General features: G+C 40.9%; 1 protein-coding gene across 4 annotated transcripts in view; it reads left to right on the forward strand.

Moving 5' to 3' along the window:
• The first annotated feature begins 5,295 nt into the window (after positions 1-5,295).
• RAB27A (RAB27A, member RAS oncogene family) overlaps positions 5,296-27,552 on the forward strand; it is a 76,078-nt gene continuing 53,821 nt past the window's right edge. The window contains exons 1-3 of one of the 4 annotated variants that reach the window (XM_045449686.1): positions 5,299-5,414; positions 19,676-19,766; positions 22,260-22,374. The gene's annotated coding sequence lies outside the window, so the exon portion shown is untranslated. Of the gene's footprint in view, positions 5,415-19,675; positions 19,767-22,259; positions 22,375-27,552 lie in introns of all 4 variants that reach the window. The other 3 variants (XM_045449684.1, XM_045449683.1, XM_045449685.1) reach the window with 3 other exon arrangements.

The raw sequence follows: 27,552 nt of genomic DNA on the forward strand, positions 1-27,552 counted from the left end.
TCATCAGGGCCATCCATGTAACAATCAGGTGGTGGTTTCTCCAGTCTCATCACAAATCAATTCCAATTCTAAGATCAGCAGGGCAGATAATGGGAGTAAAAGGGTGAGAGAGAAAGCCAAAAAAAAAATTGGTAGATTTTTAAGTGGGCCACTAGACTTTATCCAAAGGGATATTCTAAAGGGACTTCTGAAAGTTTTTTTTTTTTTAAAAAAACTATTGCAAAATAATGTCACACTTAGAGAAAAGTTACAAAAATAGTACAAAAAATTTTCATCTACTTGTTACCCAGATTCCACAAATGTTAACATTTTACTACATTTGCTTTAATCTCTCTCCATATATGTGTACTTACACATGAACACACACATTATTGTTTTTCTAAACCCTTTTAGAGTAAATTGCCCACATGATGCCATTTTACTACTAAATATTTCAGTGTGTACTTCCTAAAAACAAGGATATTGTCTTTCATAATTACAGTGTAATGATCAAGATCAGGAAATTAAGATTGATACAATATTATCTAATCTCAGATTTTATGCAAATTCTACCAAGTCCTTTTAGTGCTCTTTAGGTCAATAGACAATTTTTTTTTTTTCTTGTCTGGGAACTAATCCAAGATCACATTGGATTTGTTGGATCATATGGTCATTCTGTTTAACATTTTGAAGAACTGCCAAACTGCTTTCCAAAGTGACTATCGTTTTGCATCCCCACCAACAATGTATAAGGGTTTCAATTTCTCCACAGGCTACTAGCACTTGTAATTTTTCTTTTCTTTTTTTAAACAAAGTTATGGCCAACCTAGTAGATGTTAATGAGTATCTAATTCTGGTTTTGATTTTCATTTCCATATTGACTAACGACATTGAACATCTTTTCCTGTGCTTGTTGACCATTTTTATATCTTCTTTGAAGAAGTGTCTTCAAGTCCTTTGCCAAATTTTAATTGGTTGTTTGTCTTTTCTATTTGTAACAGCTCTTTGTTATATTCTGATACTATATTCTTATCAGATATATGATTTGCAAATATTTTCTCCCATTCTGTATATTGTATTTTCACTCTCTTGTGTCCTTTGCTAAACAAAATTTTAAATTTTTGATAAAGCCTAGTTAACCCATTTTTCCTTTGCTGCTTATACTTTTTTTATTAGGTCTAAGAAGCCATTGCCAAGTCCCAGGTAATGAAGATTTATGTCTATGTTTTCTCCTATGGGTCTTACAGTTTTATGTTTATAATTTAGGTCTTTGATCTATTTTGAGTTAATTTTTATATATGATGTGAGGTAAGGGTCCAACTTTATTCTTTTGCATCTAAATATCCAGTTCTTCCAGCACTATTTGTTGAAGAGACTGTTCTTACCTCATTGAATGATCTTGGCATTCTTGTTGAAAATCATTTGACCCCAGATTTATGGGTTCATTTCTGGATTCTCATGTCCATTCCATTCATTTATATGCTTATTCTTATGTTAGTACCACACTGTTTTGATTAGCAGCTTTGCATTAATTTTTGAAATCAGGAAGTGAGTCCATCAACCTTGGTTTTTTTTTGTTGTTGTTGTTTTTTTTCTCCAAGATTGTTTTGGCTCTTTGAGGTGCTTTACAATTTAATGTGAATTTTAGGATTAACTTTTCTATTCCTGCAAAAATCATTCCTTTTGGGAAGGATTGTGTTGAATCTGTAACTTCTTTTGGGAGGTATTGTTATCTTTATAATATTATGTAATGATGAACGTGGAACATCTTTTCATTTATTTAGGTCTTCTTTAATTTCTTTTTGTAGTTTTCAGTGTATAAGCCCAGCACCTCCTTGGTTAAACTGATTCCTAAGTATTTTATTTTTTTTTTTATGCTACTTCACATAGGATTTTTTCTTAATTTCTTTTTTATATAGCTCATTGCCAATGTATAGGGAAAAAAACGGATCCTGTATTCTGCATCTTTGCTTATTTCACTTATTAGCTCTAAGGTTTTGTTTTTCCTGATATTTTAGATGTAATCATGTGCCTGTTGCTTGTATTGCAAAAGGGTATTTAGAAATCAAAATCTGGGTGCTAAGTGTATTCACAACTCCTGTGATATAATTGCTTTTAGCATATCTTAGCAGACACTACTGGAAAGTACATACATACCTGCATATCAATATATAATCCTACTCCTGTCTAGGTCTATGTGTTAAAAAGCATGAGTTCTTACTGATACCTCCAATTTCAACCATATTAGTGATACTGGAAACTGAGATTCTGCATGTTTCAAGCAGCAGCCTGCATTGTCACAGAAGCCCCAGGGTGGGAATCAAGAGGTATGCTGTGACCAGTTCTGTGACTAGAGTAAGTGGTATAGAGAGGATTTTGATTTGATACACAAAATGTATTCAATATATTTAGTTTCTGTAATTAACTTTTTCTCTTTGTTTTCTTTTTACCTCTCTGGGCACTCTTTTCTCAGACTTCTTTAACGGAGTGATCCTCTGGGTTTTGTACCAAGCCCCCTCTTTGCCCACGTAGTACATTTTCTAGACTACCTCAATGACTTTCATGTCTTTGAGTACCCTTTGTGCAATAGCTTCAGTTCATGTCTTCTGTGCTTCAGATCAGCCTATTCAACTGCACACTGAACAGTTGCACTTGTATGTTCTCCTGATGCCGATATGTCAAAGTTAAAATGTCCTAAACTTGTTCATTATGGCCAAATTTACCCTTTTGCAACAGGGCTCTCTTCCTTTTGCTCAATGGTTCCTATTACTGAAACCAGAAATGGGCATTTCCATAGATTTCTCACTCTCCCTCATCTACAATCAAGTCTTCTTGATTTATTCTCCTAAATATCTCAAATCTGTTTATTCATCTTCATCCTCATGATCACTGTCTTAAGCCAGATTAGTGTTATCCCTTACTTGGATTTCAGCGTGCTAATTGGCCTCTGAAACCCATTCTTAGCCTTATAGCCATTTAGAAAATGAGTTCTAAGTTCTAGTCCTGGCTGTGCCACTTTCACCTGTATGATCTTGATCAGGTTGTTTCATTGCTTTAAGGCTCAGTTTCCTTATCTGTGATATAGAGACAGGAATAGTACTTATTTCAGAGGGCACTTGTGAGAAGTATATGAGGGGATATATGCAAAGTTCTTAGCATATTGGCTGATTCGTAGTAAATGGTCAGTAAATGTTAGCTATTATCATTATAATCATTCCAGCGTTATTAAAAATCCAGCCTCTGCTATTCCTCCAGTTTCTTCTCTGATTGATTCATTCTACTCAGTTTTTCAGCTTTTCTGAACTTCTTTCAGTTGCTCTAATATCTGATGCTCTCTTCTGCCTCCAGGTCTTTGCTCTCTTTTCCTAAAATTCTCTTCTTTATCCTCCTACCTTATTTATCCTTCTTAATTTATGCAACAGTTTCTCTAGGGAATTTTGATTTGGTGTCACTTATTTGTGTCCCAATAACACTCTAACTTCCATTTTCAGGGACCTTATCTCACCACACTGGAGTTAACCTGCTTACTTGTTGGTCTACCAAGCCACTGAGTGTAGGGACCAATTTACCTTGTTCGCTATTGCATCTCCAATTCCTAACCTGGATTTAAAATTCAGTGAATGAAAAGATAGTGAATGGGCCACATTACCATTGTCTGTTTTTTTGATCTCCTGCTAGGTAAACTCCTGGTCACAGCTCTGCTTGGCTTCAGGAGTGGGGAGGATTGAATCATATCAGCCATTATCCTTGATATCCTTGTATCATATCAGCCATTAGCAGTTGCTGCATTGATGGTCCTCCAATTATTACCTGATCAGTAACTCCCAGGACTGTTCCTTTACACATGAACACGGGGCTACTTTTCCTGTCTTAGCCTCCGGAATTACTAGTATGATGGCCTTTCTTACCTGGGGAACGTCCTTTGACACTATCACCCTATGATGAAATCTGTTATCTCTAACTTTGAGATTACTCTAAATTTGCCTAGAAATATTAGATTGGATGCATATTCAATATTTCACAATTCCATATGTTTTGTCCTGTAAGCGACTTTGTCCATTGGACACATACCTGAGAAGCTAATTATATTGCAGTGCAGTCTGTGAATAGCTACAGACTGGAAGCATGATGGGGTTGGGCAGGTGGGCCTGGAATGGCTTGAACTTGTGGTGGAAGTAGACCTAGATCAGTGAGATGGAACAGAAGGTAAAAGAAGCTTGATTAGAGTTTTCAATCATTTGGTTCTGCTTAGAAGTGGAATTATTTGGTTCCGAGGTGCTGTGCCTGAAGAGCCCACGGAGGCAAGCCCAAAGGCCACTGTCCATACCCCGAGGCCACTGAAGGAGAAATTTGGCTGCCTCTTGAGTGGTAGTCTGGTGGGGAACCGGCTTCACAGCTGCAGGTTCCAAGCAGGGGCACATAAACCCGTCCGCGCTGAAATAAGGAAGCCGCTGGGGGGCAGCAAAGGCTCGCAGATTTCTCCTCACGCTGCTATTCTTTATTGTGCTGTAGTTTGCCTTTTTTTTTTTTTTTTTTTTTTTTTAACGAATTGCTCTCTCTTAAAATTTAGAGTGATTTTATAATCCGAACGAGACTGTATGAACAGAGACCTCGTTTGTCATTTCCTCTCAGAAATATATTTTTTCCTGCCAGAGTTTACTTTTTCTCCATCGCGTCATTTCCAAGAATCCCAGAGCTTTCCCTTGCCCCAGGAAGGCCAGGTCCAGGCCGATCCGAGTGAGAAGCTGGCGAGGCGGGATGGACAGTGGCAGAGCCGGACGTTCGGCGCAGATCCCGCCCCGGGGAGCCGGACCCGGGAGCACCTGGAGCAGGAGCATACCGGGCCTCGGGAACACCGCCTCGGGCCGATTTTGCAGCTGCTCCGCACCCCCCTGGCTACTACGGTGGAGACACTGATATGATGCCCTGGAAAACACCTTTAAGAACAAGGCTTTTGTGGGGGAGGAGATTTGGCGAGAGTCACCAAAGCACACCTCGCAGCTCGCGGGCCCCAGAGAAGTTTGTAAATGTGACCCCTGTGTCTCAACACGAAAACAACTTTCAAAGGTTTCACACTTTCCAGGAAAGGGCGGTGGAGACCTGATATGGGCCAAAGGAAGCGTGCGGGGGCCTTTTCGTGGCTCACGAGAGGAGTCAGGCGTAGGTGCGGCAGGTGCTGCGGGACTGGGAGCGGCGTGCGAGGATGAGCCCGCAAAGCGCCCTCGCGGGGTCGGGCGGGAGTGCTCCCTGAGGTGACAAGAGGAAGCGGGAGGTGGAGGGTGGAGAGGAGGTCCCGCCCCCACCTCGCTCTCCTCTACGGGAAGTGATGTGGGGCCAGACGGAAAATACCCGCCGAGAACCCAAAAAGGGCCGGCAACGGGTGGACGCGGAGCGCGCGCAAGAGGAGCTGCGTGGGGACAGCGAGGTGGAGCCAGGTGAGCCGGGCGGCTGCGGGAGGTCTGGGAGGCGCTGCTCGGTCCCCGGCGTCCGAGGGGTTCCGATTCAACCCGGAGGGCAGAGCGTGGTAGCCGGCGAGTGGCTGGGTTGGCCCTGGGGCTGGCATCGAAGGCTGCTATTCCTCGTCCCCCTTCTGGGGGTCTGAGCCTGCCGGAAAAGTTGCTTTGCTTCTCGCAGGCGCGCGGCACAGACCCTACGTTGACAACCGCCAGGGGTGGGGGACAGCTTGGGCGACGTGCTGCCTAGGTGCAGTTCCAGGTTGGCACGGGGCTGAAGTCACCTCCGGGTGGCACCCGGCGCGAGCGTCCCCGTCAGTGTCGAAGGAAACTTCTGGCAGGAGAGGAGTAAAGTCCGAGACCTCCTGCGCTGCCCATAGTTCTTCCTCCCTCCTGTTGTTTTCAGTTTGATTACTTAACGTCTTTACACCCTTGTTGGTGAGGGTCTGGGCAGCAAACTGGCTGGCTGCGAGAAGGTTCTCCTGTCAGTCAGACCAAAAACCCTACCTGGTGACAGGCCCTTGGGTCTTGACTGGTGGTAGGACTGAAGGACAGGTTTTGGTAACTATTGCCAAATCCTTATCTGTCTCCCAGTAGATCACCAATTAAGCAAAGTCAGGCCTGAAATGAAGGAAACATTGTGAGCCCTTAACTTCATCTTCCCGGCCTTTTGGCTCCTGCTGGCCACATGGCCTCAGAATGTTCTTCCTCGGGTTTTCTTCCTTATCTCTTTGGGCTAACAGCTGTTTTTTATGACTCCGTGGATTTTCACTTTATGTTTGGCCCATCGCTCAGAGTTGGGGAAGGGGGAGTATTGTTATGCTATATGATTTCTGTAATTATTGCTGATTTAATTTGTTGGTAGTCCATTGTTGCTATCCCTTTCCCTGTTTTTCGCCTTCTTAAAAACTTGCTTTAGAGGGAAAACAGTCTGGAAAACTGTTCTGCAGATGATTCGAAATTAAGAAAGGTTAATAAAATGCTGAAAGAACTGGACTGAAGATCATTCTTTATGTTAGTTTTCACCTACTTTCTAACTTTCCTTCCTTCCTTTCTTCCTCTTTCTTTGTCTCTCTCTTTCTTCTTCCCTTTCTTTCTTAAATTACATGGCTTGCCTTGATTTTTAATTTTGATGAAGTATAATTAATTTTCTCTTTTGTTGTTTGTGCTTTTAGTGTCAAATCTAAGAAAGAACTTCCGAATCTAAGGTCATGAAGATTTATGCCTGTGGTTTTTTTTTCTAAGAGTTTTATAGCTTTAGCTCTTACATTTCAATCTTTGATTCATTTTAAGTTTATTTTTGTGTATGGTGTGAGGGAGGGGTGTAATTTAATCCTTTTGCATGTGGATATCCAATTCTCCCATCACAATTTGTTGAAAATATTATTTTTTTCCCCTTTGAATGGTCTTGGCACTTCTATTGACAATCAGTTGGCTGTTCATGTGGGGGTTTATTTCTAGAGTCTTAATTCTATTCCATTGATCTATTTGTCTATCCTTATGCTAGTATCATACTATCTTTATTATTGTAGTTATGTAGTAGGTTTTGAGGTTGGGAAGTGTGAGGTCCTCCCATTTTGTTCTTTTTTTGAAATTGTTCTGTCTGTCCTGGGTCTCTTGACTTTTCATATGAATTGTAAGATCAGCTTCCCAATATTGGTATCTTTGGTTTTAGAACAGATTTTAAGGGTTTTGAAGTGTGCCACATTCTCTAGGAACCAGACTCTTGATTTCCCCTCCCAAATCTGCTTCCACTTGGTCTTTCCCATCTAAGTCAATGACAACTTTACTCTTCTAGATTCTCACACTAAATATTCTGGAGTCACCTGATTCCTTTCTTTTTCTCATCCCCACCTCTAATCCTTCAGTAAATCTCACTGGTTCTACTTTGAGAAAATATAATATATACGGGATAAAAACCATTTCTCACCATTTCCACTGCTTCTACCAAGATCCTATCATTTCTGTCACCTGGATTACTGCAAAAGACTCCTGCAGGGCCACCCTGCTTTCCCCGTCACCACTCTACAGTCAACATAGCAGCCAGAGTTCATTATGCCACTCACTCCTCTGTTCACAACTGTCCAGTGGCTTTTTTTTTTTTTTTATCTCAGAAGAAAAAAATCCTCATCATGGTCTGCAAGCCTCTGATGTGGTGTGTGGCTTCATCTTCCATTATCCTCCTCTTTGCTTGTTCTGCTTTACCCACACCTTAAGACCTTTGCATTTGCTCTTTCCTCTGCCTGGAATGTTCTTCCTTCAGATGTCTGCATGGCTTTCTCACTCATTTAATCCAAGTCAAAGATCATTTCTTTAGAAAGGCTTTCTTGAACCATCCCATCTAAAATAGCATCCTTCACCCCACCTATCATTTTTTTGCCCCCTTACCTTACCTTAGTTTTCTTTTCTTTAGAGTATCTATAGCACTGTCATTACACACACACACACACACACACACACACACACACACACACACAACTGTTGTTTCCCACTGTTAGAATAGGCTTCATGAAGATCATGAATTTGTCTTGTTCTATGGTGTGCATAGCACCTAGAATGTTTTTTTTGGCACATATTAAGCTCTGAAAAAATGTGTGTTGAAAGAATGAAAAGAGAATGAGAGACTGAGAAATGGAGATCATTCTACTGTTGCTTCCTCTCTGTTCCTTCACACTTCACCTAAGAGAAGCAATGTCTGTAGTTACTTGAACATCTCCTATGTCTCCCCTATTCTATCCTCCTATTCCCCCCAAGAGAATAGCTTTGGATTCTTATCACAGTGGCAGTGGGGAGCCCTCTTCTCTGTAGCTGGGCAGACTGTGTGGAGGCATTCAGTACCTGTCTCCAGGGATACCGCTTCTTGTGCTGAATTCAAATTCAAGAAAATGGAATTCATTTCTAGATGAATATTTTGCACTATAGTGAATTAATCCTTCTCTGGCTTCTAACTGAAATTGCAATTCTGAGACACATTTTGGCATTTAATTCCCTAACTACTTTAGACTGGAAACTGTTTATGTATATGTTGTCATACACGTCTTATGGCTAGATTGTAATATCCTGGAGGCAGAGCATGACTTCAGCTTACTTTTGAGTCTTATACTGCAAGGTATCTTAGATAAAAGAAATGTTCAATAGTAAACTCTTGCTGAATGTACCAGTAAGTTAATGAATAAACCTGGATTTATTTTTATCATTGGAAACTTCTAGTCCATACATTTAATTTTTTTAGCCAATAGCTATAAATATCTTGTTTTAGTTCATCTTATCCTGCTGCTTCTGATAGAGCAATATTGGCTGCAGTTGAACAGGGTTTCCTGCTGCCATTTCTCAGTGAGAATTAAATTACTTCGCCTAGAGAGTATGGTAATTAATCTTATAAGTTATTTAAAAATTGAATCAACCTTCAATTATTTAAACTATATCTATATTTGCAAAATATGGAAAAGGATTATTTTTACATATACATGGGATATATATAAATATATTTTCCCTAATAAATTATGTTTGAAACCTCCCCCCAAAATAAGACAGAGGTTGCATATTTCAAGTCTGAGCCCCTAACTAGATGGGGGGAATCCTCTCACAATGTAAACATACATCAAATAAGCATGAAGTACACTTTAAATGTCTTGGAATTTTATATGTCAATTATACCTCAATAAAGCTAAATTAAAAACAAATGTGAACTCCTAGGAAGCAAGATTGTGTTGCCATTATTAAAACAATATTGCCTTCTGAAGAGAGTAATTTTTCCCTTTTACTGATTTTGCTTTTTATGCCTTGTGCAGTTTTTGCTTGGATCACATTTATTCTTCTGCCTCTTGATGAGGAAGTTTAAGTTTATGATCTGGTTTCCCTTGAGCTGATTACCTTGGGAGCAGACCTGAGCACTGAATTGGAGGAAGAGATAAAGGCTTTGTAATTAACTTTATGTCCAGAGAGGGAGGTATGTGGGGCAGTGAGCATCCAGCTTGTTTGGCCTCCTGTCTTTGTCATGCAGCACAGAAGGCACACCACATTCTCTTCTTGTATTATTGAGGTCTACTAACACTCATATTTTATTTACTGTTAACTAAAATTTGATGCCTTGCTTACTCAAAAAGAAAGTTGAAAGCTATTTCTCCTTTTATTTATTTTTGTCTCTATGTGTGTTACTCTTTAAAAAATTTTTTTTAAATAAAAAAGTGTTTGGCATGGAGCCCTACATGGGGCTTGAGCCCCTGACCCTGAGATCAAGGCCTGAGCTAAGATCAAGAATCAGCTGTTTAACCAACTGAGCCACCCAGGCACCCCTCCTTATGTGTTATTCTGAGAAGGCCTCCCATTTAGTGCCTCAGACACCTCAGAAGTACTCACATATATGGAATCAGACTTTTGTTTCTTAAAATTGAACTTTTGATGTGGAGTTGGAGGTAGGGTGCTAGATTTAGCAAGTAAAAAAAAAAAGAAATTTGCATCTTGAATAAACAATGAATAGTTTCTTACTATAAGTATGTTGCATAAATACTTATACTAAAAAACTTTTTTTTTTTTTTAATGTTTTCATTTATTTTTGAGACAGAGAGAGACAGAGCATGAGTAGGGGAGGGGCAGAGAGAGAGGGAAACACAGAATCCGAAACAGGCTGCAGGCTCTGAGCTGTCAGCACAGAGCCTGATGCAGGGCTCGAACTCCCAGACTGTGAGATCATGACCTGAGCTGAAGTCAGCCGCTCAACTGACTGAGCCACCCAGGTGCCCCCCAAAAACTTGTTTTTATGAAATGCAAATTTAACTGGGTATCTTGTATTTAATCTGGCAACTCTAGTCTGGTAAACCCATGTTTATGTGTAGGAAATGCATTGATCATGCTAATGTCCAAAGAATGACTGAGCTATGGCTCGTTCTGGTGACCATACATGTGTTTATCTTAAAGACAGAGAGGGGGTGCCTCGCTGGCTCAGTGGGTGGAGTGTGCAACTATTGATCTCAGGGTTGTGGGTTTGAGCCCCAAGTTGGGGGTAGATTACTTAAAAAAATAAAATCTTTAAGGACAGAGAGGACTCATAAACTCAAGGAGTATAAGAAATGGAAGGAAGTTGAGGAAGATTGAGGTTTACTTTAGTCTTTTGTAATTAAGGAAATTCATATCCGCAGACATTAAGTGACTTTGTAAGATCACAGAGTTACTGGCAGAGTCAGGACTGAAATTCCAGGCACAGTGGTTGGTCTACTGCGTAATGTCTTCCATAAGATATCTGTTACTTTGTAAGTTTCTTTCTTTCCTTTTCTTTTCTTTTCTTTTCTTTTCTTTTCTTTTCTTTTCTTTTCTTTTCTTTGTTTCTTTGTTTCTTTCTTTCTCTCTTCTAGGTTTTCTTGTTGACCCTTAATCACTTTTTTTTTTTTTTAATTCCAGTATAGTTAACATACAGTGTTATATTAGTTTCAGGTGCACGATTTAGTGATTCAACAATTCCCACCCTTAATCACTTCTGTTGTCACTCTCCCATGATCACTCCCTTTTCATGCTGTCCCTTCCAGTCTCCAGATCCAAATGTGGCAGGCACATGAGACACCCTTGTCTTTTCTCTGAGATCCATATGACTGTTGAAAGCCACCATTTGGTTGTATTCCCTGTGACAATGCCAGAAAGCTTGTCATTCAATGTATTTTTATTCCTTTTGAGGTCTTGTTAATATTTTTGTCCCTTAAAAATTTTTATTATAAGACATTTTGATGCTTTTTTAAGTCCACAACAACCAAGTGTTGTCTTACTGACAACCTGCTTGCTTTGTGGCCTACTCCTATGAAACCTCTCACCCCCTGGCCTTGTGGCAGAACAAATATGGAAGATATATGGTAAGGACGAATGTATTAGATAGATAGAGGTGACTTACCCTTTAGAGATGTGTTGTTATAAAACACTGGGTTATTTTTTTATTATTTAAAACTTATGTGTACCTATTTAAGAAAGCAGCTTTGAAAATGAACATGCTTCCTCTGCCACTAGAGTGCCATATTTCAGAGCCACTAATCTTGTTTTTTCATGGGTTAATTGATTAATTCATAAAAAGCCTTACCAGCTGCCAGGTCAAAGCATAATAATAAAATTGGTTGCCAAGAGACTGAAAAATCTGTTCATTTTTATTAACTGTAGTTTATCCATCCTACCCTGATCCCACCACATGGTTGGCTGGTCAAATCTTATCTGGGTATGACTGGTTACTTATCTCCTGTGTATTTGTATCATTAAGAACAAAGACAGGGTCTCAGCTAACTAAACTTTATGATAAGGCATTTTTATTCTTGTTATACTAGCCCTAATATGGGGAGGAATAAGACACATAGAAATAGATCATGACTTAAATGTTCTTTTGAGATACCCAAGAATTTAATTTTTTTTATTTTTTTAAAAAATTTTTTGAATGTTTTATTATTTATTTTTGAGAGAGAGACAGAGACAGAGAGACAGAGTGAGAGCGGGAGAGGGGCAGAGAGAGAGAGAGGGAGACAGAATCCAAAGCAGGCTTCAGGCTCTGAGCTGTCAGTACAGAGCCTGATGTGGGGCTCAAACTCACAAGCTGTGAGATCATGACCTGAGCAGAAGTTGAATGCTTAGTCGACTGAGCCACCCAAGCACCCCTTAGATATCCAAGAATTTTAAAATTTAATCTATGGTGGTGGTCAGGATTTCTTTGTTTCTTAAAATGTGATTAATTTTCATAATGAATCTCACTACTACAAGGGAATGACTCCAAGAATGAGTAAAAAGGTCTAGCATTCCTTGAAAAGATAAGGCATTGTTCCAGTCAGTTACTAGAGACCAAATGTGGCCAAACAAGCTACTGGCTGTTCCTGACTAGGCTTCCATTGTCAGGGGCAAGGCCAAGTCTCCATCGCCCTGCTCTGCTTAGGCACAGAAAGCCATGAAGTGGGTTTTGGTGCTTCTTCAGGGAGTGACTCATACCTGTGTTCTGGAACTCCTGTGTGAATGTGGAGGAGCCAACATAGCTGGGAACTAGTAGGCTGGGTTTTAGTCTCTAATATGGCTGACAATTTACTATGTGATATTGCACCAGGGGTCCTCAGGGCTAATTTGACCCCCTCCTCCCCTGAGGACTCTTGACAGTGTCTAGAGATAGTTTTGGTTGTCAGAGCTGGGGAGTTACTACTGGCATTTAATGGATAGAGGCACAGGACAGCCCCTCAGGCAAAGGATTGTCCTGCCCAAAATGTTCATGGTGCCAAGGCTGAGAAGCCCTGCCTTAGACAAATCACTGAATCTCCCTGGCCTGCAGTTTCCTGACTGACATGTTCTCTCCATCATGTAAAGTTAACTAAGCATGACTCCACCATTGTTGTGTTTGTCACCTCTCCCTTACCCTGATTCTAATTCATTAAATGTGGAATAGGGCCCAGGTATTGATACTGTTTTTAAAGTCCCCACAAAGGATTCTGATGTGCAGTTGGACTGAGAAACCACTGCCCTCAGGGATCACATGGGAGGAGATCCTTGTAGAGGTACCAGGTGGACCGTTTGAGAGGAATGGACCCTGTGGGGACAGCTGTCAGTAGCAAGTCTGCCACATGACTCAGCATAGGTGGAAGCCTGCTAGAAACCCACAGAGAGCATTGTGACTGAAGACTTGGCCTCTAAATTCCTCAGAGACCTGTGCTCTCAGCACCTATGCATGATGAGCTCTCAGCTGACTGAGAGTGTCTGCTCCCCAAATTTCCAGCCGGTAACCATACCCTTGTTTCAGATTTGCCTTGGACATTAGGGTTTTCTAAGGAAAGTGTAAGAGTGGACAGTGTCTTCATTAACACCTTCATTAACTGTAGCTTCTCTGAAAGGTTAAAAGTCAACAACAGAAACTCCCTACCCTGAGTCATCAGCCCATTTTGCCACCCAGGTAAGGACACCACATTTATTAAACTTACAGCATCACGTAATTCAAGGGCTGGTAAGCACTCTAGAAACCGGGTCACCTCAGAGATTCAGAAGAGGTTCAGATTGATAACAGAGAAGGTTCTAGAAGACAGGCCTGTCAGCCGTTTCTCCACTGTGTTCTTTCCATGTCCCTATGCTAATCATTCTTGATTGTAACCAGGTGTAAGATGGGCAAGACAAAATTGTGTTGTTTTGTTGTTTAAATGAAATGACTTTCAGATGGAATTTTAACAACCAGTGTCTTTTCCTTGACTGTTCTGAAATATCACAGGAAGTGAAACAAGTATATTATGATTTTTTAAAGTTTATTTATTTATTTTGAGAGAGCAAGAGAGAGCACGAGCATGGGAGGGGCAGAGAGAGAGGGAGACAGAGAGAATCCCAAGCAGGCTCTGCACTTTCAGCATGGAGCCCAATGCAGGGCTTGAACCCACGAATGTAAGATCATGACCTGAGCTGAAACCAAGAGTTGGACATTTAACTGAGTGAGCCACCCAGGTATATTATGATTTTAACTTAAGTTAAAGCCGTCCAGAAACATATGAGTGCCTGCTATGGGTATGTGCCAGCTGTCAGTTAAAGGCCACCATCATTTCTTCTGTATATGGCTGCTTTTCTGGTCCCATTCTTGCCCCCCACTCCCTGCTCCTGCCACAGCCCATTCCTTGCAAAAAGCTGGTGATCTTTAAAACTCTAAATCAGATCGGGGCGCCTGGGTGGCGCAGTCGGTTAAGCATCCGACTTCAGCCAGGTCACGATCTCGCAGTCCGTGAGTTCGAGCCCCGCGTCAGGCTCTGGGCTGATGGCTCAGAGCCTGGAGCCTGTTTCCGATTCTGTGTCTCCCTCTCTCTCTGCCCCTCCCCCGTTCATGCTCTGTCTCTCTCTGTCCCAAAAATAAATAAACGTTGAAAAAAAAAATTAAAAAAAAAATAAAAAAAACTCTAAATCAGATCATATCTTCCTTCTCTTTTAAATTTCCCTGCTATTTGCTACTGCGGTTGGTATAAGGTTCAAATGTTCTGACCATGGTCTGTAGAGGTCTCCATGATCTGGGCCCTGCTGGACTCCATGACCTCAGCTCATCCCTATGCCTTCATCTTTCAGCCTCATCTTCCTTTCTGTTCCTTGGAAATGCGAAGCACATTCCTTCTTCAGAACGTCTTGCCCTCAATGTGTTTTTCTCCAGATCTTCATGTGACTGTTTCCTTGGCATCATTCAGACTTAATTTCAAATATTACCCCCTCAAAGAGGTGGGTGATGGGGGCGGATGGGTGGCTCAGTCAGTTAAGTGTCCGACTCTTGGTTTCGGCTCAGGTCATGATCTCACGGTTAGTGAGATTGAGCCCTGCATTAGGCTGCAGGCTGACGGCGTGGAGCCTGCTTGGGATTCTCTCTCTCCCTCTTTGTCTGCCCCTCACTGGCTCGTGTGTACACACATTCTCTGTCTTTATCTCAAAATAAATAAACTGAAAAAAAAAAAAAGAGGTGGGTGATGACTTTCACCCTGATGACTATTAAAAGTAGCCTCTGGTCACTCACTATCCTATGATTGTGTTATTGTCTTCATGGTATTTATTACTGTTTGAAATTATTTTATCCTTATGTTCACTTATTTATTGTCTCTCTTTGCATGCTAAAATGTTCTCTCAATGAGGACAGGAACTTTGTTTTGTGAACTACTATGTGTTTAACACCTAGAATCATACCTGGTACGTGACAGATGCTAAGTTAATAAATGAATGACAGAAAGTAAGCAGCTGGTGTTAGAGAAGATTGCTTTACAGATTCAGTCCTATGAAATTCCTGTATTTCTTACATGTTGGCCTTTATCTTATTTTTTAAACTAAAACTAGAACACTAGTTTATTAATACATGAGGATTGGAATTGTTAAGCAGACTGGATTCTTTGAGAACTAATGTACTTGCTTCCTGTAGTAAAACTCCATGCAGAGCAAATATAATAGAAGAAAGCTACTTGGTAAGCACAGACTCAGGGCACAGGGACTTAGAAATCAAAAATATCTTGCTGGAAGAGGCCCGAAAGATCACCGTGGTAATGGTTCCTCACAACTGGCTGCCTGTGAAGATCACACAGGGGGATTTATTAAAACGTACTCACGCAAAGCCACACATTTTTCAGTCTCTCCTTTGGAAATACTGATTCGTTAGTTTGCAGTCAGGGCTGAGGAATCCATGTGTCCTTTAAAATGCTGCCAAAATTGGGGTTTTTGGGTGGCTGAGTCAGTTAATCATCTGACTTTCGCTCAGGTCATGATCTCCTGGTTCATGGTTCAAGCCCTGCATTGGGCTCTGTGCTGACAGCTCAGAGCCTGGGACCTGCTTTGGATTCTGTGTCTCCCTTTCTCTCTGTCCCCCTCCTGCTCACCCTCTATCTGTCTCAAAAATAAATAAACATGAAAAAAATGTTAAATGCTGCCAAAATGATTGATGGTATATGACCAGGTTTGGGAGCTAGTGACTGAGCCCACCCCTGTTTCCAGATAAGTAAACTGAGGCTCAGAGAGATCAAGTGCTTTACTCAGGGCCACACATCGGGTGAGCAGGGAGATGGCACTCAAATCTCCCAGGCTTCTCTCCTTGCTGTTCACAAAATATTGCAGCAAAGATTCTCAGGTTCAGAGGCAATACCACTTCAGAAATTGCTGGTTTATTACTTTTTTCTTTATTTACTTGTAACTAAGCAGTCTGGTGTCACACAGGAAATGCATACAGCATAGTTTTCCTTTTTTACCACCAAGTGTCAGATCAACTTGATTTTAGATTCTGGGGTGCAGAATGACCATCAGAGTGTGGTTCTGGGACCCATGCCATCAGCATGACTTGGAACGTATTAGAAATGCAGATTCTCAGTCCAGACCTACTGGATCAGAAACTCTGGAGGCAGGGCCCACAGTCTGTTATTTTAAAGCCATCCAGAAGATTCTGACACACACTCAAGTTTGAGAACCACTGTCCATAGGTACATTTTGTGGTCCAACCTCTAGTTAAAGCAGCTGGCCTCAGCCTTTTAGTTGGTGACTCTTTAACGTCAAGGCCTCAACTAAAACCAGTCATCTACTTTCTTTGGTGACATTTATTCAAAACAGGGCCTAGTGTTATAAATCTTCATCAGAATGACATACACAAGAAAGGAGGGGGAGCGATTAATTATTGAGCACCTGCTGTGTGCGAGGAACCATGTTTGAGGCGATTACTTATCTCATTTAATTCCCACCACCATTCTGCTAGGTCGGTATTATTATCCTTATTTTACAGATTTGGTATTTGAGGCTGGTAGAGGTTAAACAAGATCTTCCCTACAGGTTGACACAATTATAGTTATAATTGTGCATTTTGCTATCTGTTGTCTCCCTAGAACAGCTGCTCTCAAACTTTATTATAGATAACTGGGAATCCCCTGGGAAGCTTGCATTTATAAATGTAAATTCCCTAGTCTCTTTCTCAGATCCTAATTTAGAGGCCTGGATGGAAGCCAGGACTTTGGATTTTCATGAAGTACTCTAGGTGATTCTACTATCAGTGGGCTGCAGACCATGCTTGGTGAAATCCTGTCCTGGCTCCAACCCCAGTGGTTGGAACTGGGTGCTCCTCAAGGTTTTGATGAGACTGTGTGGGTCTCCAGTGTTTCATGCACTCACAGGCCTTGGGCACCTTGTTAGGGATGTTGGCAGAACAATATGAGCATGGGAGGAGGGAGTTTGGGAGCCAGTATAAAGTAGTGTCTTACATTTCTGCTCTACCTCTCACAGGGTTCCTAGGCCATGTTTTGGTTTTGTGTAACTTGATCCTTCCTGTTATCTACCCAAACTGTGCAACTTTTCTTATAGCAACTTCACCCTTGTGTTGATGGGGTGCACAGTTGTGAGCAATTTCCTCCAGGCTGTAATTAATATCTATCGAATAATGAGTTGCTTCGGCTTTTGAGGTCAGAAATGGTGTTTCATCTGTTTGATGATAACATAGATCCCTTATTTTTCAGGGATGGAGTTGGCATATTTAATGAATGAGTTGTCAATCCATTAGGACACTGAGTGATTTGGTTCCATTATGAAGGAAAAAAGTAAGATACAAATTAAAAAGAATGTCAGGTGTGATGCCTGATGACTGTCTTGGTGGGGTGGCTTGCTGATTGGTCCATAGGTTTGGAAGCAGCTACTGACATAAATACCCCAGGTCTCCCATAGTATAAAAAAGATGCATGTGTCAAAAGATGGCAAGAACCTCCTAGGACTTTGCCCAGTGGAGAAATTAGCAATATTGAAATACTAAATTTCTCTAATATGTCTTAGTTCCTAAAATAAAATTGTGTAGGGCAAGGGCAGAAGGAAATTCACAAAAGCACACATTTCAGTCTCCTGAGATCTACTGTATATAAGGCAAGTTATTTTTGCCAGTAAGAAAATAACCAAGTTGCAGGGTAGGTATCTAAGAATGATTTGCCACTGATATTAGAGTGGATAATAATATGTAACTAGTACAGTAGCTAGAGCTACCACTTACTGAGAGCTTGTTATGTGTCAGGAAGTATACAAACATTCTCCCATTTAATTCTCACCAGACTTTCAAAGTAGATATTATCCTTTATTTTACAGATGATGAAGAAAGCTCAGAAGGACTAGGTAATCTTCTCAGGGCTGGGACTGAGGTGTGCAGGGGTACAAGACTGTCAGTGCTAAAACTAAGATAATCCTGGGGAAACTGAGGTGGTTGGTTACCCTGAGTGTCACCCAGCGCACTGACCCACAGTTGAGAGTTAGGAAGTAAACCCAAAGGGTTCTGAGGGGTCAGACAGATGGCTCATATTGAAACTTGCCGATCTGCCTCACAGAGAGGTTTTCAGGACATTTCTGGGTGCCCAGTTTCCTCCATTTTACATGCAGTTTTAATAAGCTTGATTATTTGGTTTCCAGGTGACTTGTCAATTAGAAACTGAACACTGGAAGGGGAAGGGGTTATTCTAGAAAGGCACAGGGATTACTATGGTGAGGGACATCTGGCTGAAGGTGGGAGCAAGGAGAATGAAGTATAAATGAGTAAAAGATGAAATCAATGCAGTGGTCAGGAGGCATTTATTACAGGGGCAAACATACCTTAAAAATAGCTATTATTGAGCACTATGTGCTGAACACTAGTTTAAGCACTTATAGGTATCACATAATTCAGTTTTTGCAAAATAATCCCATTATTATCTGTTCCACAGATGAAGAAACTGAGGCACAGAGAGGTCACACAGCCAGTGAGTGGTAAAGCTGAGATTCAAAGTCTCCAGAGCCCAGATCCTCAACATCCTGCTTCATTGTAGGTCCTAGATGCTGAGGAGATAGCACAAGTCAGTGGTGTCTATTGTGATGTCCTGAATTATCTAAGAAAAAAATTAAAGCATGGACATTACATTTTATAGTAGTTCTCCCCCCCTTATCTGTGGGGAATATGTTCTAAGACCCCCCATGGATGCCTGAAACCATGGATAGTACTAAACCCTATATATACTATGTTTTTTCCTATACATATATACCTGTGATAAAGTTTAATTTATAAATTAGGTACAGTAAGAGATTAACAACAATAAGTAATAATAAAATAGAACAATTATAACAATATACTGAATAGAAGTTATGTGAACATGGTGTCTCTCTCTCAAGATATCTTATTGTGCTGCACTCATCCTTCTTGTGATGATTGGAGATGATAAAATGCCTATACAATGAGATGCAGTGAAGTGAATGACATAGGCTTTGTGATGTAGCATTTGGCAACTATTGGCCTACTGACGAATCATTAGGGATCATCTGCTTCTGGGCCATTACGGACCCCACATTCCTGAAGCCCTGCAAAACAAAACCATGGATGGGGTCGGTGTACTACTGTATTTTGCATTAATTAATTTTTTTTTAATTTTATCAAGGTTATACATGGACATAGTGCTATGGGCCTGTTACAAAAAAAACATCAGTTCCTCCCCACCCCCGCCAGCTCATTTCCTGCTCCCCAGAGATGACTGCTTTCAATTCTTGTTAGTAAGATGACTCTTGCTGGTAGTTACATCCCTTGTCTCTAAATGACATACTGATATTTCTGTGGTCAGTTTTCAGTTTTAGGCATTATTTAAATGCCTATGCCTAGACACTTTACCATGGAAGAAGAGAATGTTAACTCATTTCCCCACCTCCCTCTACCACACACGCCTGCCTCTACCACACGTGTACGCCATTTCCGTCCCTCCTCTCAACAGTTACGAAATAGTTTTAGTCAGATCTGTATGTCCTGGGCTTGTTGTCTTTATCTTTAGGCCTTCCCTCCGGGGCTGGGCAGATTCTCCAGAGAAGAACATTTGAACCACCTGCCTGTGGAGGATGCCTGCATTCTGGAAGTTCCAGCATGTAGGTAGGGGTGGAGGTATATCAGTATTTAGAGGATTAGGACCTAAGTAGACTTCCACTGTTTTTAGCCTTAACTTTACCCTCCCTTTACCTCCGGGAGTGTTTCTACAGAATCTGTGATGAGTTCCTTTTTGGCTTTCCCTAGTGGCAGATAAGGGGTCACCTTTCCCAGGTCTGCTGTTCAGTTACCTCTTATCCATTTACTTTCTAGCTTCCACATTTTGTAACTGTTCTTTCCACTCCCTTTGTCTTTGTTTGTCTAAAAGAATAAAACCCAGCTTTTTATCATTATGTTAATGAGATTTGGGGAGGTAGCAGAACTAAGGTGTGTGTTTAGTGTGCCATCTTTATCCTGATGTCAAAGTCATTTCAGAAAGTTTTCAATGTAGAGGAGGTAAAAAAAAAAAAGGTTGTGTTGCTCTAATGGGAAGACCAATAGTTCTATAAAAATGGAAGCTTTACTTGATACTCAAAGTGTATTTCTGGGACTAGAACCATCAGTATTACCTGGGCATCACCTGGGTGCTTGTTAGGGAGAGTCATGGGCCCTACCCAAACTTACTGAATCAAAATTAGCATTTTCACAAAATCTCTAGGAGAGTCCTATGCATTCTGAAGGTTGAGAAGTGCTAATATGAAACTTTACTCAACTCCTACTGTAATTAGGATAAGTTAATTCTAATGAGTTTTAATCTGGGATTTAAAAGTCTTGGTACATTACCTTAATAAATTATTCTCTGAATTCTAGAGGTTGCTGTAAGATAATATAGAGGAGTAAGTTTTCATGAAAATGTACCTTTTCTCCCTTAATAAACCATGTCTGTAAATCTGAGTCAATATCAGATGTGAACCAAAAATTCCATGCCATTTGCCACGAGAGATGTCAGACTGGTTATGTTCAGGCTTTTTTAATTGCCCACAGTTCTTGAGGTTGGTGATCAGATTTTATAGATTGGCTAGGATGAGTTTTCAGTCACACATCAAGCTGCCAAAGTGAGAGGGTGGCTTCCCCTAGAGGCAAAGGATAGATTAATTAGTTTATGCCCAGCATCTGACCCAGTGAAAGTATATGCTCAGCAAGTGACTGTGGGATGAGTGAACTAAAGAAGATACAATTCTTGTCTTCAAGATATTCACCAACCAACACAAAATAAATTGGATGTCACCATACAGGGTTGACCAGCTCTAGGAAAGCATAAGCACAGAGAAGAGGCATCTAACTTAGCATTGCTGGCACAAAGAGGCAAAGGGCTATATGTTTTGATGAACCAAGCTTGGATGGTTTAGAGCAGTGGCTCCCAGTTTAATGTGTATTAGAATCACTTGGTGGGCTTGTTAAAACACAGACCCTCTGGCCATCCTGACAATTTATGATTCAGTAGGCCTGGGGTGGGCCTAAGGATGTGCATTTCTAACCATGTCCCAGGTGATGCTGATGATACTGATTTCACATTTTGAAAACCACAGGTTTTAGAGAATTATAAATAGTTCTTGTGGCTGGAGTCAGGGGGCCAGGAATTGTAGGTGATACTGAAAGCAGAAGTCTAAGAAGTAGGGATTTCATTGTGGAGGTTGTGGGGAGTCACTGACAGGTTTTATAGAGGAGAGTGATGGTTACCCATTTGCAGTTTGGAAAGATCATTTTGGTGTGGTGCGGAGGATGGATCAATGGGGCCAGAAAACCAAGTAAGTGGTTGATCATAGCCATCCAGATGAGAAAAAATAAAAACTTGGAATAAAGGTGGGATGAAGAAAGATCCCTGGGACTTGGTGGCCAGATGGAAGTGGGAGGGGAAGTGAGGGGAGGAGTCAATTCGGACCATCAGATTTCTGGCTGGGTAGGTGTTGGGATTGGTTACTCAAGACACAGTCAGAGAAGGCGGCCTGAAGCAGAGTCTGTGAAAGAAGAGCAAAGGAGGTAAGTTGAAGGAAGGATATGTTGAATTTGAAATGCTAGAAGAAATCTGGGTGGACCCTTCAGTAGACAGTTTTATTTATGAGTCTGGAGGCCAAGAGCGGGAGGCTGGTAAATCATCCAGCCCCATACTTTCTGCCACTTTGATTTGATCTCCTGTGTTGCTTGTTTGGATCAGGCATTGAATTTGTGAAGAAACAGTGTTAGTATAATTTTTAAGGGCCTGGAGAATGCAATACTTGGAAAGATTCTTTCTCAAGAAAACAAATGTTCTAGTCTTTTGACTGGAAGAAAACAGAGTTCGTACTAGTCTTCTTACATTAGAAGAGGTTAATACAGCTGCCTTCTGCTGAAAGGCCAGTGGAATTGGGTTTTAGTAAGCTTGAAAGGAGCAAAATCACTTGACTGGTCTGCAGGCCATATGACAAACAGCTGAGACTAATTAGCTGGATTGTGGGTTTTTACAGAGATGCCTGATTTTGAAAGTTGATGGAGCAGACTGCTTTTCAAAAGATTCTTTTGAAAAACTTTTATAAGTAGACGATTCTGACTTTAATATTTCTCTTTACATCACATAGACAAAAAGTAATCTTTTTGAAGAGGACATGTGATTGGAAGTTGTCTAATTGTTGAAGTTTGGGAACAGCATTTCTAAAGTTTTAGAAGAACACCCAACGATTTATACTCCATCAGGTATAGTTTTGTGTTTATCTTTGTTTTTTGGTTGTTTTTTTTTTTTTTTTTTTTTTTTTTGGAGAGGTTTTGAAAATTGCCAGGCCAATTTTCATGTAGAGTATATGCAATTTGACATAGAATACCATTGCACATATTAACTTTTTTTTTAAACCGAAGACTTCAAGACACCTGCTAAATTTTGGGGGTGTGGTTTGAAAGTTGCATTTTCCATTACCAGAGAATGGGTATGAATACTGACTGCATTTTTCCTTTCTTTTCTGTGCTTCAATAAAGTAACATAGGTTTTTTTCTCAGTTAATATATTGAATAAGGGAGCTGATTAAGGACTTGAATTTGCTTCCAGAGTCTTGCTCATCCTCTGAGGATTTTATTCACAAACATTCATGCTTATTGGGATTTTGTTGTTAATATTGTTAATAGCTTTAATGGAGAGGACGTGTTTTTGTATAAGGTATATTTCTTCTGTAAATTAAATTTGCCCCCGAATGTTAATTTTGTTTGATTTGGCAGTGGCATTGTGGTTATGTAAGGAAAGGTCCATATATTTTAGAGATGCTTAGTGATAGTATACAGGAGTGAAAGATCTGGGGACGGGTCTGCTGGGAAGTTGCTTACACAGTTCTCTCTACTTCTGGATATGTACTAGTTTGCAAGGACTGCTGTCACAAAGCACTGCAAACTGGGTGGCTCCAACAGCAGACCCTTACTCTGTCAGGTCCAGGTGTCAGCAGGGTTCGTTCCTTCTGAGGGCTGTGAGGAAGAATCTGTTCCAAGCCCCTCCTTGGCTTATTGAAGGCCAAGTCTCCCTGTGTCTCATCTTGGAGCCTTCGCTCTGTGTGTCCTTCTGTGAAGAAGGAACCAGGATACAGACACGCAGGTCATGCAGCTGATTGGTATCAAGGCAGTCTCCTCACCTCCGCTCCAGGGTGCTGACCATCACCTCCTTTTGTTTTCTTTGCTGCAAGTTCAAGCTTTATCTCCTAGCAGTGAATCCAGAGCTCCTATGATCACACATCACCGTGGGAAAGAACCTTGATTAAAAGTTGACTTTCTCTGTCTAGATTCTTGAATTACAAATACAAAAAAATAAAAAAATATTTTGGGGAGGAGAGTTTATTCATGAGGCGTCTTATCCATAGAACATCCAGGTTGGATTTAGTACATTCCAAAGGAGTTTATCCCCATCTTGGTTGCTTTCTGTCTCTTACCGCTTTCTCCTTGTCCTTTCCAATGTTGAGTGACCCAGAAGCCATTAGAATACAAACAACAGTTTTTTTTTGTTTTCACTTGCCGCGCCCACAAGACAGGAACTGTGGCAGAAAATGCTGATGAAACCTTGCGGCCTGCAGGATGGCACCATAGCAACCAAGATCTGTGCATGTGTTAGCAGGTCCCAGAACCCAGGGCTGACTCTGCTGATGTTCCAGCTTCTGCCCTCTCCCGACCCTCAGTACCTGCGAGCTCAAAGAGGAGATGCTTGCCACTTCCCTCTGTTTCTGTTTTCTCTGTTTAGGATTAAAGCTTCCTGAGATATCTGTTCACTTTTGCTTTCATTCCTTTCCTCTTCCCTCTGAACTGGGTTGATTTATAGATAGAGCTCCAGGCATAGCATACCTGATAGCTGATGAGTCACGTAAAGCCCATTAAAAACAAAAGCTGATTTTCGCAGAAGCCCTAATTCATTTGTTCTGTCTTTGCAAGAGGACGTCTTCCTGCTTGCTTCTGTGCTCCTGGTGTTGCTGCGGTATGGCTGGGGCCCTGTCCTCTCAGCAGTGGTGGGTTCCTTGAGGGTTGGAGGGTTGGGAGAACGTGAGTGAGATCAGGGTGCTGCTCATGAGATGAGTTTGCATCACTGCTGGTTCTCTGGAGGCAGGAGTCACTTTGCTGAAATACAGATAAAGCTTATCCTTCCAAGAGCTGAGTGCATCAGTTTTTGTTTGTTTGTTTTGTTTTGTTTTCCCCATTTCATACTCTATCAGGCATCTCTTCTCTCTGATGTAATCTGAGCAGGGAACATTTAGCTATGAATGCTAGATTGGATGGATCCCTGCTTTCACAAGAAGGAGGAAGTCCAGATTTCTATAAGCTGGCACCTCTGTGCTTTGGTGACTATGGACTATTGTTGAAAAAAATCTCCTTCCTAGTGTCCTTCTTGGTCTCTCTTGATTCTCAAGAGTCGTCTTCTCTCTCTTATGGCCTTAGGAAATCAATTCTCTTGATCACTCTAAAATCCATATTGTTAACATTGATTTTTCTTTGGAACCTTACTCTGTTTTCCAAATGCCAATTAAACACAACTCCCTGGAAGTCCATCATGTCTAAGGGACATTTAATTGGTCCTCTGCAATGTAGTAGAGTGTGTCTGGGTTCAAATCTTGGCTCCACTGCTTACTGGTTGAGTGACCTTGGAGAAGTTATTTAACCTTTCTGTGTATCAGTCTTCTCATCTGAAAATTAGAGCCCTCATAAGGTTGTTGTGAGGATTAGATAAGTCGGGATTTTAAAGGGCTTAGAAAAGTGCTCAGCGTTAGTTATAATGATCATTTCAAATTGTTTTTGCCTGTTTTCGTTAATGATTATAGCCTTCATTCTGTTACCAAAGGAAAAGTTTGGGTTCTTTAACTCCTATACCAGTCAATTGAGAAGTGAAACTGATTTTTCTACTTCATAAATATATCTTGAATTAATCCTTGCCTCTTCATTCCCACTGTCACTGACAGAAGTCAAACCCCTACCTCTCCCATCCCCTCCTGACCCTATGTTGTATATTCCCAGTCTCCGTGTGGCTGTCTGAAAGATCTAAGGCACACACCTCATGCTCCTCCCCTTCACAAAAGTCTGCAGTGGCTTTCCGTTGCCCAGATAGTAACACAGACTCTTTATGTTATGGAAGACTCCTTTCAGGCCTAGGGGGTTGCAGAGTCTGTCCCACCTTTGTAACCTCTGTCTGGGCACCTCCTGCAATCCCCATGCACTGGTCTAGCCATCCATTTACTTAGGTCTCCTCAGTGCACCATACTCTTCTCCTTATACCTCTGCAAGTACAAATGCCTTCACTCCACTCCCATCCTCTCAGACTGTCTGTCACCCAGGACTTGCTCCCGTCTCATGGCTGTAGGCCTTGTCTGGTTTTGTACTTTGAATGCCAGACAGCCCTTAGCTAATTCCATCAACAGTGATTTGCACCTTTCAGATCGGCATCAATGATCATTTTGTTGATAGTTTCTGTTATCTTTAAAGGGTGATGCTTATTTGCCATGTGAAGTCCTTTACCACATCCTTCTGTGAACTGTGTGATTTTTGTCCCTTCACTTGTGTCACTTGTCCCTTTGTGTACCAATTTTAGTCCTTGGCTTGGATGCTGCTCTGCAAAGTTTTCCCGATTCCCCCACGAGGCATTCTGGGCTCTCCTTCTAGCCCTTTCTGCCCCAGCCCTCCCACCTACCCAGCATACTGTGCATATTTCTATTACAGTTCTTGTTTCACTGAAACATTGCATCTTGTTCACTGAGTGTTTTACTGTTCATTTCCACAGAGTGCTTCTTTTAGACTATTATTCTTCCAGAGCAATGTTCTCAGTCCTTCACATAGTGGTGAGCACATGGCATGTTCTCAGTGCTTGCTTATTAAATGCATGATGTTCAAACTGATGTGCTTATAGGCTGCTGCCTGAATTTAATCATCAGAACCAGGCTTTCCCTCCTCAGTGACTTCAAGCTTTTCTGGTAGACCTTTTGATCGTTGCCATAGGCCACTCTACTTATCAAATTTTGAGATTATTAACACCTTTTGGGTTGGTATGTATGTCATTTTTCATTTAATTTCAGTTATGTGTAAGGGACATTTTGTGGAGTTTCTTGGGAAGTACTTCCATACCTGACCCAAGTAGTACTACCCTTCCCCATATCCTCCTGTGCTTTGTAATTTTTGTCGTTCACATTTGTCAATTGAGCCAAGTTTATTTTTCTCTAAAACACTTAAATGTTTAAGTGTTTAAAAAAAATAGATTTTGCCCTTGTCTAGTCTTTAATAGTTCTTAAAAATGTGTAAAAACTAAAAGTGATTAAGGGTTTGTAGAAATCACAAAATGAAAACCCACTTTTTTTTTTTTTTTTTTTTTTAATGCTGTTGTAAAACTTGTTCACTGCTGCAGTGGCTTGGGAGCTCTTTAGAGTCAGGTATAGACTCCAATACTATATTTTTTTGTGATATTTAATGTGCTTTTATTAGAAATAAGACTCTAGAGCTTTGTTACAGAGTTGCTTGCTGATTTCTATTTCCTTTGCATAAGTGTCCCTTTTCATTTCTAGATATACCTTGTCTAACATCCTTGGTCAAATAGATGCACTTCATGGAGTTAAATGAAAAAGATGTTAGGATAATTGCATAGGCCATCCTAAATGGAGTTTAGAATTTGTAGAATTTAGAAATGTAGTTTCAAAGTGTAGTTTCAAATTTGTAGAATTTAGAAATGTAGATTCAAAGATCACTCATTTACTAGCAGAGGGAGATGGCAGATTTGGGTAGGGCCTCGAGCATAGCCCGAGGCAAGAAAGATGAGGAACCTGTTTGATACTCATCTTCAGTCATTTCTCCAAGTATTTGGAAAGGACCTTGTCTTTTTTTTTTTTTTTTTTTTTTTTTTTTTAACTGTAGCCTCCTGGGTTGTATGTGTATATGGGCAGGGGGGTAGGATGGGGGAAGTGTATGGATGGGGGTCCATGGATCCTTCAGTTTTTTTTTTTTCCTCTCCTGTTCTACACCATTGAACTAGAGTGCTCTTCCCCAGAGAATGCTAGCCTTATATGTACTGTTTAGGACTGCACAGTACTTAGAGAACTTCTGCATCCCAAGTCCCCAAACCTCTCATCTACTTCTCAGAAACCTCCCCTAACCCACCTGATCTATATCAGGGTTAAGTGTTAATCTCATGAGATCCTTCCATTATGCCTATGATAGGTAATAACCATACTTGGCATCTTGTTTAGGTCGTCCCTGCCTTCTATTAGATGGTAAACTCTCGGAGGGCAGGTGCTGTATCTGTCTTATTTGCATTTCTGTCACCTTGCACAGCATGCAGTGGGTACTCCCCTATTAAGGGATTATAGGATTCTTTATTCATTTGTAAAGACAGAACCTGCTCAGACTTTTCTAGAGGTACAAACCCTCTTGATG

The sequence above is a fragment of the Leopardus geoffroyi genome, chromosome B3 (genome assembly GCF_018350155.1).
Source record: "Leopardus geoffroyi isolate Oge1 chromosome B3, O.geoffroyi_Oge1_pat1.0, whole genome shotgun sequence".
Lineage (NCBI taxonomy): Eukaryota > Metazoa > Chordata > Mammalia > Carnivora > Felidae > Leopardus > Leopardus geoffroyi.